Genomic DNA, 16258 nt, shown 5'->3' with positions numbered 1-16258 from the left:
GCAACCACGCAAAGTGGGTTCTGTGATCCTTGCTTTAAATAAATGAAATAAAAGGTCTGGGGAAATTAATTTATGGAAGCTATCCAGGTAGTTGGAGTCAGAGCTTGTTTCCTGACCATAGCTGTTTGATCTCAGGCCCTGCTGCATTAGGCTTCCTATGTCCTGATAGAGGGGCTTGGGGGAAAAACAATGAGTGAAAATCAATGAGTCCAGAAAAAAAAAAAGAAAAAGAAGGAAAGATAAAGAGGGCTATAAACATTTCAATGCCTTGTTTTAGATGACTGTTTATTTACAATGAATAGATATTTGTTGATCACTTCAGGAACAAAATTATATGTGGGGTAGACATGACCCTAATGTTGTATAGCTTACAGAGCAGTTGGAGTGATCACCACATAAATAATTATGTTATAAATATAATAATTGGATATTTTCTTGTTTATTGTCCAAAGTGCCATGAATTAAACATGTGAGGTAATGAGAAGTTGAATTATTAAAGTAATTGTTATTGTTGGTGTTATTTTATAAGATGGGGTTGAATTTCATGAAAGTGGAAAAATAACATTCTTAAATAATGAGAATAATTGATTTAGAAGGATATAAATATGGATGAATCAGGAATATCAGATAAGGGAATCTAAAATAGAGCTACTTGTAAAGAATCAGTCTCAGGAGAATCAGTCTTTTTTCAAAATCAGGAGGACTTTTCACTTGGGGTAAAACCCTGATTCTAAAGAAATAAACGGATCTTTCTACTCATATAGCTTTATCTGACAAATGGATTTTTAAACTCTTATGTGCCTGACAGTATGCTCAGATCTAGTGAAGAAGACGTAAGTTTTTGAGTTTTCATAGACAGGGACTAAAGAGCATGTGGCTGTATAAATAAAACAAATAAAGCAAAAACTTTTTTCAATGATTTAAGAATTATACTAGAGTAACTTTACAATTTGTGATTATCTGTAAATTTGCATTCAAAACCTTACATGTGATTATTTTATTATGAGCTAGACTGTTTTATATGACCATGAGAAGCAAGAATATGGAATTCAGCAAATTAGTGATTTTAGCATCCATAAGGTTAACAGGGTTGAACGAGTTGGTAAATCTAAGCATAGCTGTAATAAGATAGATTTTATGTATATGTATATATATATATATATATATATATATATATATATATATATATACACACACACACATATACAGACAGGCATATACATGTTATATATATATATATATATATGGAGAGTTTTCTTTAAAAGTAGTTTCCATGTGTGGTAAAATTTTATAGGGTGTGACAGAGTACTATTGGAACTCTCCTTTCCATCCCATTAACTTTAATAATGTTGCTGTGATATTATCAATCTTAGATCTACCTATACACTCTGACACCTGTGGATCTCTTAAACAGGGATTGAAACTGCCTAATTGTGCTATTTAATAACAGATACATCCATAAGCTCTATATGGAAATAATAATAACTATATTTACACTATAAAACAAAATGCAATTTGGATTTCCTAGCACTCATTCTTAGAAGTATAAATTAGCAACCCCAGACACACATAGTAATAATAGGAAACACTATGTACCAGGCCTTGGTCAATAAAGGTAAAACATTTAGTAATTGGAAGAATGGGAATCATACCTCACAGGTCTTCAGTTCCTCCTTTGTAAAACCGGGTCAAGGAAAGAAGTAGTGTTATCAAATTCTTAGAATATTAACTTTGTTCTCTCTATGACTTCAGTCAAGTCATCTGAATTTAGATGACTCCATATCAAAGTGGCATTTTTAACAACCATGTTCTAAGAACTTCACAGTCAGATTTTTAAGCTCTTTCCCTTATACTGTTGGAATAAGTATTGTTCATAATTGGGCCTCTAGAAAATGTTTATCAAGTGGTACAGTTGTGTGCTTTTCTCACTATATGTATACATACCTGTAGTTATTCTATAATAGTTAGAAGGAAATAATCCCACCCACCATTGTGTTCCTTTTTCCATCCACCAGGTATGCCAAATTGCAGTCATAAAAATATTAGAGTTGTCAAATGAAAGCTGTTCTGAGATGACATCACTTTCTATCACATTAGAAAACAGATAGAGGGAAAAACACGTTTAAAAACAGCATTTGTCTTATTTACATTTCATGTGAATCTCAAGTAATGCACCTCCTACACTTTGGAAAATAGTTATTGAAGACTGTCATCTAAAGTAACTGAAAAAATATGCCGAAAGGAAGCAAAAAGACAAACAAAAGTTCTGTGTTTCATATAAACATTTATTTGTAACAAATGCCTCTGAATGGTCATTATGTTTCTGAGAAAAAGATTCAAGGTGGTGACAATGTGGTTTAGAATTTCAAGGGTGAAGACGTGGTGTTGTGAAGCCCTTAATCCGAACTTTGGAGTTAGAGTTAAGTTCAACTTCTTTCCCCAACATTCCCTAGTTCATGACCAACACTAAGATGCTTCATAACCCTGAGACCCTAGTCTTTGTATTTTAAGGATGGATGGTCATACCTACTTTTAGAGTTCTTAGAAGTTCTGGTTGAGATAACATATTTAGTGTGCCCTGCACATAATTTCCTCTCAAGCTTGAGTTCCCTTACCTGACAGTTAGAATTTTCACTGATATGCATTCACCCAAGTACCATTTTGCATTTCTCAAAACTGGGTCACACTGACTGAAAAATTGTTAGTAACATAGCTCATTGATTTGAAAATAAGTTTGGGTGGAAAATCAAGGTTTGCTCATGGTTAACACATATAACCCCCCCCAACCTTTATTATCGTAGTGCAGAAGACCTGAGTGGGGAATGGCCTTTTCAGAGCCAGCTCCCTCTGCACCCACATTTCATTCTGGTTTCTGTGTATTACTGCTTGTGGTTGCTGCATTGACAAAGGACTGTCTTCCTCTGTGCTGACTGCTTGCGCTTGTCTCTAAGTCAAGTTGCCTCATTTTTCTGTGCAACCAATTCAATAAATGTAAGGTGCTGAATTTTCACATGTGCAAATATGTATGCAAGATTGAGACTAAGCACAACAGTAATTTGATCTTAAGGTATTCAGAATGTTTCACAGGTGTAAATTAATTATACCATATATAGCTCCCTGTTAAGTAGAGGAATTAGACTCTGGCTCTTCAGCATTTGGTGGCCAGAATTTTCCACTATAGAGGTGAAGAAGGGAAAGCCAGCTCTAATGAGACCTCCAAGCATCCTCAGAAGAGGTCTGCAGACAGGCATTTACATGTGTGTGTTTACTGTTATATGGAATTCCTCACAAACTCACAGGGGAAAAATATATTCATTCATGCATTGAATCATTGAAAAAAATGTATTGAGATAACTGTGTGCCAGAGACTATTCAGGGACTAGGTAAGCATCAATAAACAAGACAAGTCAATTTGCTTAGTATCTGTCTGCTCCCATGAGAATGCCTATGAGCAGAGCCTGTGATAGGTAGGTGAGGAAGAAGAGGGTACAGCCAAGAGTGATTATGATTTTGTGAATGCTGGTCACAGAAGCCTCACTAATAATTTGGCATTTGAATAGAGATATCACAATGCTGTTTGTACAAATGAAAAAGGGATTGAAGAGAGAAAGTGATTGCTCATGACCACACTGTCTGTGGTGTGCACCTGGGATACAACAGGTATTGAGCTTCTAGTATGGGACTGTCCTTTTATAACACAGAATCATGGAAATCACCTCTATATGGTCTTATGGTGTTTATCAAGATGTTTAGGGGATGAAAGAAGGAGTTAGTCATATATTTTTGGAGTAAACACTTTGGAGCCAGACTACTTTTACAGAAAGCATAATGCCTAAAGCCACAAAGAGTAAATTTTGACAGAGAGGGGCAGGCCAGTTATATGATAAAATAAGAAGAAAAACATACATGGAAAACAAAGTTGGTGCAGTAAGTGTTATGAAAGAGTCTTGGACAAAATTATAGCAGGGTTCAAAATAGGAAAGAATGCACTCACATCCTGGCAGGAAGTTGCTCATGCCTGCTTCATTTTTGGATTATGAACTATTCCATACCAAGAGCTGTACCTCGTTTATGTTTATGTTTGCAATCTTAGTACAGTGTCTCTTATATTAGAGGTGCTCCCTCAATGGCCATTGAATTGAACGACATCATCCAAAACTTTTGCAAAAGTGGAGAATTAAAGAGGGTGGGAGAGGGTGACATACATGGCTTTGTTCTTCTTGCCCTGCTGTGAGTATGCTAAGAAATCAGAGGTAAACTTGGAATATTTCGACAAAGTTAAGTTTAAAAGACCATTAAGGAAGAAAGATTGATTTCATTTATCATCTTCCTGATTTCCTCATATGAGATTTATTTGGATCTTAAGTTCACTCACACCAGAAATGGACCCCTAGACTTCCCTCATAATAACAGATCATTTGAATACCTAAAGGTGTTGAGGCTCACTGAATTCTACTTGTCTCTAAACAACAAAAATATATTCACACTTTGGGAACTTCAAATGATCAGGCAAATAGCTATTGAAAGAATGATTAACAGGTTCAGAAGGAATCAATAGCATCCCCTTCTTTTAAGTACACGATTTCTTTTAAGTACATCACACTTGTGTGCACACACAGAGGTTACTGCTGAGATGGCATTTTGTTCAGCATAAAGTGATATGTGCAGGTAGTGACTGCAAGTTTCACAGGATCAGTGGCTTAAATCCTTCGTATTGTGAGAAGGAAAAAAACAGATAAACATACAATCCTCAGATTCTGTAATTACGATGAAACTTTGGAGGAACTGGTCTCTCACCTACTGTGGGTGCCTGCTGCAGAGAATCTTGCACAGACCCCTCAAACCAAGCCTCATGCTTAGCAAACAGGTAATCACTGAGTGTCTATGGAACTTAATTGAAGGAAGCAGACAGATAGAGAAGGTGTAACTTCCATATTCATTGATTCAAAGACATTAAAAAGAAGAATACATACAGCAGCGAAGAAAGAGAGACCGGAGAATGAGAAGAGTAAGGATCAGGAAAAGAGAGAGGAGAGTCATGCAATTTTTAAAACTCTAGAGTAAGAAAAGGAAGGTGTCCTCACCTCTTAGTTTTTAATTTTAATATAAAGAGTAAAAATCATAAGCCACAATATATTTTTAAAAACAGCTCTGATGTATTTTGACAACTGTCATAAAGGGAACAATAAATCCATACAAACTTGCTCTTACTAACCGTCTGGGTGGTAACTCCCGTATTAACTACAACACCTACCACACTTTCCATTCTGACTGATTTTGCCTCTGGCTTGCCTCCTAGGAAGGTCATATGGCCTCTTGTTTATGCAAGTCTAATTATCTGTGTCCTGGAGGGACCTAGAGATCCCGATGATTGCCTCTCTATCACGGGATGTGATCATACCTGGGTTTCAATATTTACAAATATCCTGGGCTAATCATAGTTAAATGTGGCCAATGTGTATGAGAACCGCTGATAATGACTAGCTCCTGAAGGGGACATATGTCTGTCTCATTTTTTTCCTGCAAAGTAAGTATCTCTGTATTTACGGATTACAGATGAAAAAGCTGGAGCCAAGAAAGATAATGCATTGTGAGCCTGGCTGCCCTGTTTCACGGAGCTCCGTGCACTGCAGTGCATTGCCCTGCTTTTACAGTGAGCATGTAAAGACTGGGGAGTTAGCCTCCTAGTCTGCTTTCTCCACTGAACTCTTAGTACCTGAAACCGTGGTTGATATGCAGGAGGTCCTCGACAAACATCTGTACAATGACAGATCTATTCCTTGTCAGTTACTTTGCCTCACTCCTTCTTCTCCTTATTCTGTGCAGTGTTGCTCAGGGCATGTTGTGCTACCTGCCCTCTAGTCTAGGTCCATGAATGGGAGCTAAAAGGCATTGACTTCATGAGTACAAGTAATTTGTGGGAGGGGGGGGGAATTTTTTCTTAAATATAAAATAAAGTAAATCCCATGATAATAAGCATGAATGATAAAGAGTGTCAAGTACTGTGCCAGGGGAAGGCAAGCTGATGTTACTTCTTGCATAACACCCCCCATCTGATAAAGAAGGAATCACGCAGGAGGACTGTTTGAGAAGAGGGAAGGGGGAGCACGAGAATTCTATTTTGAGAGATAATATGAAGGAAAGGAGAGAAGTCACTCTGCTGGGAAGACAGAGAGCCTGCATCCCTAAAGGATGTAGAAGCATCTCAAAAGCAGAACTTGGGGGCCTCAGTGAAGAGGGCGGGAAGGGTATTGGATTGAAAGGTACAAAAGGGATAGTGATGAGATCATCCAGGGTGGGTTGTGAGATCTGTGCCCCTTGAATTATTTTAAATCAAGCTGTCAGAATTTTAAGTGAATATGTAACTCCTTTCAGTGCTGGAACAGTTTTCACTTTTGAGCATCTCAATGTTTTATAAATGTCTCTGGCTGATAAAGAAAAAGCAGTAGAAGCCTGACAGTGGGAGGAAACCCTGGAATATGTCTTTTAAGCCCATCTGGCCCCTGATTTTAAGTTTGAAGGGAATTGGGGCGAGTGCTCAGCACATGTTTGATGCCTATTGTGGCAGCCACCAAAATTAAAGGAAGTCCCTCTTTTTCCCAAAGCCCTCTCACTGAAGTAAGTCATATCCCTCTGCCCTTGGCTAACTAACGCAGTGGATGCAAATAGTTGCCCCACGTCTCTGAAGACACGGGTTGTGATTTTATGATGGGAACCTGACCCAAGCATGTGCAGAACTCATGCAATGATCATTTATTGCTACACGTGGAATGGCCTGTGAGGCAGATGCATGCTTTATAAATTTATCTTAAAATTTGAGGTAGAGAGTTTAGTTAATTTGGGAAATTTTATTAGCAAAGCTAATCTCTTTAACAGTGTCTTATTCTTTGCATTTTAGAGATGACTTCAAATCAGGGTTAGTGCGCCACTGGCAGTTCCATGCGGGAGGTCTTTGAGTTGGTGTGGCATCTCTGGGTTAGGAATTACAGGCAGACTTACCAAGCAGAACACTCCGAAGCCGGGTATCAGTCACCATCAGGAACCTCCAACATGTAAGGGAGACAGACTGGTGTAATGCGAAGAGCTGAGAGCCGCTTTAGGTCTATTAACTGTTTCAACCATGTTGAAGCTCACAGAAATATAAATAATTTAATCAAGATGACAAACGTTCGTGTTTCTCCATCATTTAGTGGGAACTGTAATAACTACCTCACTGGATGGTTATGAAAGGTAAAGATGAAATGATAATTGTAACAATTACACTAGCTATACAGGTGGCTGGGGACCCTTTGCAGCCACTACACCAAGTCCCGTATGTACCCATAGACTTTGTAGCTGTGCGGGACCTGGCACAAAAGAAGCCCCAGTAAGATACAGAATATTGCTATTTTTATTGTGATTGATCTTCACAATCACTCAGCAATAATGTCGTATTAGTGGTAGTTATAGAAGGAGTAGCTGCAGTAATCAGCTAATTATTCCACTATTATTGGCTAAATATTTTACATGTGTTATCTTCCTTAATAACCATCTTAAGAAAAAAAGTAAATAAAACTCTAGGATAATCACTATATATAACAGAAGAATAAACAGAAGCTCAGAGATGTAAAGATCAACACCCAGGTCACTCACAACACCTAGAAGTGAAACCAAACCCGTCTGCTATCGACTCCCGGGCTCTTCAAACATCATGTTCTCCGTGCCTCCACTGACGGGCTGTAATCAATACGACACGCTGTGTGTGATCGCGATCTGGTACCAGAAAGTCCCAGTGAGCTACGAGAGGAATCAGGGGCAAATTTAGCGTTTGGGGAAATGACTAATTAAATTAAAATTTGTTATGACTATTATGCTCTGTGAACAATGTTAGATGCAATTTTATATAGTGTCAGGTGTGACTATGTCTGTTTTATAGATGAGAAGACTGCAGTTCTAAGAGTTGAAAAGGGTTGCCTAACTTTATTTAGACACAGGTCTCAATCCTGGCTCTATTTCTTAATAGGTCACTTTAAAACCTGTGCTTTCTCTCCTCTACAACCCTGCCATTCTCATCTGCTTAAGTTCTGAATTGCTAGGAGAAAGCAACCAAATTTTTTTTTAACGACTTTCACTTTGCTGTTTTTAAACCACCCATACTTATTATATGCATAATTAGTTATTGGAATTATGGCTTAAGGAAAGAATAGCGCCATCATGTTCTTCACAGAAATAATTCCACTTGATTGAGGAGTCCCTGGAAGTGTTTTCATTTAGGGGAAAAGAAATTTCACCTTAACTCTGAATAGGAATAATTGCAAGTATTTCAGTGTAACTCAAAATTGGCAATTTAAGTAGCATCAGTTATTGGCTAGCCATGTGTTGATGCTGTAAACAGTGGCCTGTGCAGAATTATTTAATAGGGGAATCCAAGGAGTTACAGAAACGACAGTCACTACACTGAAGTCACTATGCACAGTGTGTGCAAAAATATAGAGATGGGGTATCATTGTTAATTCACTTACAGTGATTTCATATGTTATTCCATATGGGTATGGAAACAGACAAGGCTATGATCCACACAGTGTGGTAATTAAGAAGTTACAGCTATTTAGTAAAAGAATATACTGCATTATAAGACAGGAAATTCACATGTAAGGAAGCAATTTGTACACATTGAGATACTTGAATGATCTTCAATGGTCTGATTTAAAGCTCTCAAACCTGCTGTTCTCTAGCAACAGTTTTCAAACAAACTGACAAGGTCATACAGAGGTTAATGTATAAACTCCATATGAAAGAAGTCATGTCTGTCAAGCAGACTCGTTTTAAGATGCTGTGATATAGCATAAGAGGAAATTTGGGGGAAGATATATTACTAAGGCAATATGTAGAGTTTTTTTGGCAAAGTAAGAATATATTATTTCTTTAATATTTCATAGCCAAGATTCTAGAAACCAAGATTTGGATCCCTGCTTGGCCACAGTTGAAAAGGGTTGCCTAACTTTGTGACCTTGCTTAAGGCCTTTCTCATTGCTGGACCATGTTTCAAATCCCTAATATTCATGCGATAATGCATTTTTCAACTGATTTTTCCATGAATTGTTTTTGGAAAATTTGGATGGCCTATCTTTATGTATATGCCAGGAGAAATAAATGATAATTCAACTTCAAAAGTAACAAGTAATACTGGAGCACTATTGGTAAAGCATATGGATCAAAGCAATTGTTTTTTTCATGAATTCACCCTAAATTAACCAATTCATGAACTGCTACTAGGATACAGGGTTCATCACCGTAACTCCTTATTTTGACTAATCCTGAGAATAGCTGAGATAGGAAAACATTATACCATATATTTATACCGAGAAATTTAATAACTCAACTGTGAATTCTGAAATGGATAAACTATCTAGAGAAACGATGAGAACCCTGGTTTCTTTAGTCTGCAAAACACATACACTTAACTGGCATTCACTGAAGCATTAGGCCTTTCACCTGGCATGGAATAGCCCTTGAGTTTCCCTTGAGCCTTGACGGCAGAAAGACTTAGAGTCCTGACACTCTCCTCCCCCACTTAGTGACTCTGTCACCTTGTAATTGTATCTAAATGCTTGTGGTCCCTGGAGACATGACAATTATTAATATTCATTTAGCGCATGCTTCCTCCAGTGCTGAGTCCCCAAAGCAGCTAGAAAAAACTCCAAATACTGCTTATTTCTTCTTCATCTGTTTCCTTTTGTATTATTTTCTTCTCTCCTACATTGTTCATACGTATTATGTGCTAGAGATTGTATTTGGTTCTGGGCATACGAGGATGAATGAGGCATGGTTCCTGTTCACAGTAACTTACTATCAGGACAGGTTGGAATGAGAGGGGAAGTGGGGAAATGAAGAAGAAACAGAACAGTAAAAGCTATGAAGAAGTTGCTAGGAAAGGTGTGTAAGATCAAAAGAAAGAGAATAATTAGTTTTAACTCCAAAGGCTTTTTGACTTCTGGAGCATCAGACTGGGCCTGAAAGGATGGATAGAATTTCAGGAGGACCAGTAAAGAGCAAAGATGGTCTATGCTGCATCATCCACACAAAATAGCAGAGATGCAAAATATGTCGAGAGCCTGAAGAACTATCAGGTGAATCAAAGACATATGCTGTCTACAGTGTTGTGGTAAAAGAGGAGTTTGGGTGCCAATCATGTAGAGATTTGGGTGCAAATAAGTTTTTGTCACCTAGACTTCTCAGTGAGGGCATTTCCATTTTGAAGTTCATGAGGGATGTTAATACCTTGAAGTATCATTCAATAATATCTTTGTTTCTAAGTTTTAAAATAATATGTGTGTTTTAATAATTATTACCATTAAATATTTACTTACATACATATATATGTGCATGCACTTATTTATAAAATGAAAATACAAAATTATGTGTATATGTGTATGCATATATTTATAAAAATAATACAAAGCTATGTATATATTTACATATCTTTATAGTAGCATCTACAGCTATATCTATGTAGGGATAAAGTAAAACATTTGACTTTTTACCTCTCATGTAATAATACCAACCTTAAATCTTGTTTGGCAATTAATATTTTCTACATGAATTAGTGAGCCTCAGGGAGTTTCGGTGATCTGCCCAAGATCACATGGCTGGTAATACTCCTAAAGAACAAGTTTCCATCTATAAAATCTAAGAGACCATTTTCTAACAGATAGAGTCCTGTGCTTCCCATTACACACTGATGGGAAATGGGGATTGGGGGAGGCACACAACCTCCAATTCCTTTGCAAAAACATGATTAGTTTTTGTGCTAGTTAGTTTCATGTAAATTCTTTGCCAGATCTATATGTACATTATAATAAAGAATCATCATGGCATACATTATTTTTCAAATGAAATTTAAAAATTGTTATAAGCTGTTTATGTTGCTACAGAATTTTCATAACAGTTTTTAACATCAATTTCACATTACAGACCTTTGATTTCTGTACTCCTAAACACTAATTTAATATTTCCCTATTGTTACATACTTAAATTTCTTGCTTTTTAAAAATATCATAACAAAAAAGTGGACAACATCTCGATCTAAAATTTTCAGGGGGCAGGAGAAAGGAAATTTTATAAGTTACTTAGGATAAGTTCCTAGGTTAAAAAAAAACAGATCCATGTATATAAATAAGCTTTAGAATCCTGATACATTTAACCCATCAGCTTTCCAATTATGTTGTTATATTTTGCAAAAGCACCAGAATTATATGAGAAATCTCTTTTTTCCTTATCCAGACTATTCTCTCTATTTATCTATCATCTTTAGCTGTCTCTCTTTCATCTCTCTGTATCATCTATCTATCGTCATCATCTACCTATCCAACTCATAAGTTAGAGCCACAAAGAAAGGGAAATGCAGGCTTTTTTGAACCCTATAAAGACTAAACGGCTTTCTAATGGTTCACTTTCTCCTTTGTGATACAGCAACGCAGGTTTGGCATTACTGAAGTTACTATATTGAAGCTATTATTCAGTGATAAGGTGGGCATGTACTGAAGCATCTCTGGTTATATATCCTTTGTCCCTCGTAAATGGCAGCCTGTAGTACAAATCACTTGGCTATCAGAAAGTATGTGTGTAGTATATGATCCCCCAAAAGAACTTATGCTTGATGAATTTGTACCACTTAACCTGATAAGTGAAAGACCCTTTTTTTCCCAGAGAGTAAGATGATAATTGTACATGGAATGGGCAAGAGTTTTGGGGAATAACAAAGCTAGTGATTTCATAACCAGGATAATACGTTCAACAAGTCTCATTCAAAAGAGGAGTCTAGCACAGCATTTTATATCAACTGCAATCTTTGAACGGCACAATCTTAGAGACCCGCAAAAAGTGAATTACAGTAATCAGCCTTCAAAATGACAAAGGAGTTAATCAGCATCTCCTTGCCTTTCTCGTGAAGCCGCTCAATCTGGTGATATCACAGAAATTATAAAAAGAAGTCTTCGGGGTGGATACAAAATGCCTCTCAAATGATAACGCCAAAGACAATGGGAAGAAAAAAAAAACCAGCGCAAATTTTGAATTTTTGAGATGACTGAAACTGGATTCTAATCAGAAGTACGCCCTGGATGATGAGACATAGGAACAGCTGTTTAGCACTTAGAAAGAACTTGGGCCAGTCTAGTATTTAAATTTTTAAACTACTACACCAGGGAAATCTCCATTTGATGGAGTAAAGTGAAGATAAAACCATGTCTTTCAAATACAGGAGCGTCAAGCACATCAGCCTATTCATAGTAGGGCAATGAATGCTGATTTCAGAGCAAGATGATGTCCCCTTTCTCCTCTAAATCCTACCAACGTTCATCTCCAGTCCCAGACCTTCCCACCCCCACTCGCCAGTGCCATGTTCACAATCTTCATTGAATTAAAATCATGGAGAATGGACTGTTCCTATTAATTGAATGTTCTGATTAGATTAGTTTCAAAATGAAATTTCAGGGAAACTCTTCTAAAATGCAATTGTTTACATTCCCTTTTCTACTGTGCAGCTACTGAGAATCCATCAGGACAGTCCTATTCTGCTTTTGTGCTTTTTTTCTTCTCAAAATGTTAGGGCCCCTTAATTTCAAGGAAAAGTTTGCCCCAGGGATGTTCTGTGATTTATCTAAGGATAACTAGGTAAAAGACCTAAGTCTTAACCTTAGAAGCTTTGAGTTGGAAATTTAAGAAGTCAGACAAAATGTGTAAGACCTCAACACCATGTCAGTCCTGAAATTGCCATACTTAATGAGCTAAGTTGGTTTTCTTTTTTGTAAGGTTATTTATCAAATATCTACATCAAAGACTTTTCCTAACCTTCCCAGGAGGAAGCATTTTGTCATACTGCTTGCCATAAAATTAAAACTCTAATTTGTTCCCAGTTGATATAATGGACATTTAAACATAATATTCAAGCTTCTGAACACATTGCTGGGCATTGAGAATGTGTGGCCTAAGCATTACCTTTGCCTAACCACCACCGTGAAAACAGAGGGACACAATTCATGTTTTGGCCAATGAGGAGTTATTTAAACCTAACACCAGCAAGAGGTGTTTTAAATTAGTTTATTTTGACAAAAAGAAAAGGTGTAGGGATCTCTTACCTGCCTTCTAAAAACAAAGTTGAATATGGGTAAAAATGCTATTTAATTGAGGATTTCAGTAACTTCTTAGTTTTCATAGGCCAAAATTTTTGACTTCTTGAATCTGAGAGGGGAAATAATGACTATGTTTCTGCTCCGGGTTAGGTAGTATTTAATACCAAACAACAATTTTTAAAATATGGAAGTTTCCTGTCTTGTCTACAAAAGAGCTGCCTGAAGCTACTAATACTTGGGAGAATATGTGAGCTAATGCAAATAATTCAGGGGAGACCAAGTAAAAGGAACTTTTAAGGCAGTTTTTAAGCTTCTATTTTAGGAGTTTACCAACATCTTGTGGTATCTGTGCAAGTGAAATGATCTGCCTTTTGAATAGGAATATAGAAAGCTAAGTAACATAATAGATATGCCCCAGTGCCAGGAGAAAACTGTGGTCTTTCCTATTCTGCCTTTTTGGCCACAGGGTAGCAGGGAAAAAGCTCCTGAAATTCTGTCTCAGATTGTCTAATGAGTCGGTGCTTGTTGTGAGGTTGAGAGTAGAGGCACTGGGCTCAGAAAAAGCAAGAGTTTGTACTGAAGCCTATTAAGCATGCTGTGTGCCCTAAAGAAAGCTTGGAGAGACTCCTTGCTTGCCTTAGAAATTAGGAACCCCACTCCCAATGTTGAATAATAAAAGAGGAAGTGTGAATATCCCCAGATTTGCAGCTTCCCAGCTGGATTATATGGAACATCTCACTGAACTGAATAGGTATTATTCACATTTTACAGGTAAGGAGACAAATGCCCACCTTGCCTCTCAAGCAGTGGTCCTTTGGACACCTGCATGTTATTGCATTGAAATACTTCTGAACTGTGCATGTCTGTGTAAGAAGGACACGCTAGAAACATTTATGACACTTGGATAAAGAACTAGTTTCCTAACCTTATCTTTTAGGGGGCCTGCAGGAAGGGGGTGATTAAGGAGAGTTTAATGAAGGAACTATTAACAAAAGCATGGCCAGATTAAGAGAGACCATCAAGAAATAGTGAGGCACCCCAAGGTGTGATGGAAATGCCGTCATCATCCTTGGTCCTAAAAGCAAGAGATCAGGGCAGCTTTCTTTAGGGCACGCAGCATGCTTAATTGGCTTCAATACGAACTCTTGCTTTTTCTGAGCCCAGTGCCTCTACTCTCAACCTCACAACAAGCAGCTTTGCTCGAGCAACACCTACAAGTAGCCCAACAGGTGACTGAGGTATCTGGAGGGTCTGAAACTTCCCCCTTCTCCAGTCTCACTATCCCCTAGGGTAATGTATGTTGGTTGAATAAAACACAATCCAAAATGTAAGAGAGCTCATTGAAGTGATCCATAAAGACCACTCGCCATGCCAAGAGTAGGTGGAGAGTGCTAGAAAGTAGGTCCACAGGAGCTCCTGGAGCGCTCTAACCACCATGCAGATAAGCATGAAATAAGCATGAAATAAATTTTGGTTGGGAAGTAAAATGGGGAAAAGGGAAAACATGGCTGGGTTTCAAGAAGTTTGCATGAATTAGCTCATGTACTCTTAGAACACCCACAATGAGAGGCTGGTTATGATTTGCATTTGAAAAAGCAGGATGTGGAGTTCTGATGAGCTCGATGAGTTGCTCATGGTCACAAAGCTGGTAAGTGTGAGAATATGAGAAACCAAACTTGTTTGACTTCAATATGAGGGAGCATTTATACGGGGACTCAAATTGCCAATGCATACCCAACATCCAGAGTAGGAAGCTGTATACCTTGATGGTAGATGGCATAAGCAATTTTGCAATAAGCAGAGACTCATGGAGCTTTTCTTGTTCCATTTAAGCAAGGCCCTCCTTCAAGATACTTCACTCATGTTCTGATACACCTCATAGACACTAACCCAGGTTTCCTATTTTTCAACTGAGCCTCAAATCTATTTTAATTCCAAGTGTCTGACAGACATCACAGTTTTTTTTAACTTACACTATCAGAATATATATCAAAAGGCATGAGAATAATACATACCAGTCTTCTCTGATTCTTATGAAACTGTAAAAATTCTTCTATGAGAGTAACCTAGAAGAACTCAGGTGTAAACCTTGACCCATCGATTTCTTTGAAAAAAAAAGTTGCTTCCTTCCTTGAAGAATTCTACCAGTTTCTTCTCATTACTAGAGGCTCCCTGTCAAGTTCCAAGGCCAATGAAAAGTTTTAATTCATGAACACCTTAGAATATGCTGGCATGTAAGCTTTGCAACCACTCATGTAAACATCATGCGAAAAAAACATTTTCTAATCCTTCCTATGGGAACTGGGTCCATCACGAAGATGTTATGAGTTATGAAAATATATATCCCTAGTAGAGTAACCATACTGGAATATCATCATGCTAAATGATGAGATTTTGCTCTATTTGCTGCTTTTCTTATGTTTCTCTTCCCCACATAGTGATCCAAGTCTGAGTGATTGCTATTTTTCTGTTTTTCTTTTATTTCTGCTTTTGTCCATAACCATGTAAGTACGATCTATTGAGAGTACTTTCATATGCTTAAATCCTGAAACAAAGCATTGTGTTGAAAGATATTATTATAGTACTGCCAGTATTTCCAAATAAGCAGGTTACATAATTGATTGCTCCCTGAGTGGGGAATCTCTGATATGAAAGTGGGGTCAGGGTCTAATAAAGTACCAAAGAACTCACAGCTCTTCTTACAGCCTGCTCACTGCCTGGGTGGATTAGATTTCCCTGGGCACCCTTGCACCTTGCCTGCTGCTTAGATGATTCAGGGACTTGAACTCCTCACAAACCTTTTACAGACAGATAATTTAATTTAGAGCACATGAGTCCAAAAAATCAGGATTACAATTTCAGAAGTGGCCAAGAGAGTAGCTCATCCTTAATTTGAATTAAACATTTATGATGTCCCTGAGGTTACAAGAGAGGGGGGAATTACCTTTACACATCTTTATTTCACTTGGGCCAGAGATATAACACACATCCTTTTCATACAAATACTCCGGGCTAGTCGCAGTAATGTTTATTATAGGCTTTTTAGCAATATGGGGCTGGGGAAAGGCATCTTGTGACATAAAGTAGAAATCTAGGACACAGAAAAATATGGTATTTCCATTATAAGATACCTGATTATTCTTTTA

General features: G+C 37.5%; 1 protein-coding gene across 4 annotated transcripts in view; it reads left to right on the top strand.

The window, feature by feature from the left end:
- The window catches only part of CDH8 (cadherin 8), a 347671-nt gene that overhangs the window by 169408 nt on the left and 162005 nt on the right, over positions 1-16258 (top strand). The window lies entirely within an intron of this gene.

This window comes from Manis javanica, chromosome 17 (genome assembly GCF_040802235.1).
Source record: "Manis javanica isolate MJ-LG chromosome 17, MJ_LKY, whole genome shotgun sequence".
Lineage (NCBI taxonomy): Eukaryota > Metazoa > Chordata > Mammalia > Pholidota > Manidae > Manis > Manis javanica.
The sequence above is the reverse complement of the archived record's forward strand: the minus strand, read 5'-3'. Positions and strand labels throughout refer to the sequence as shown.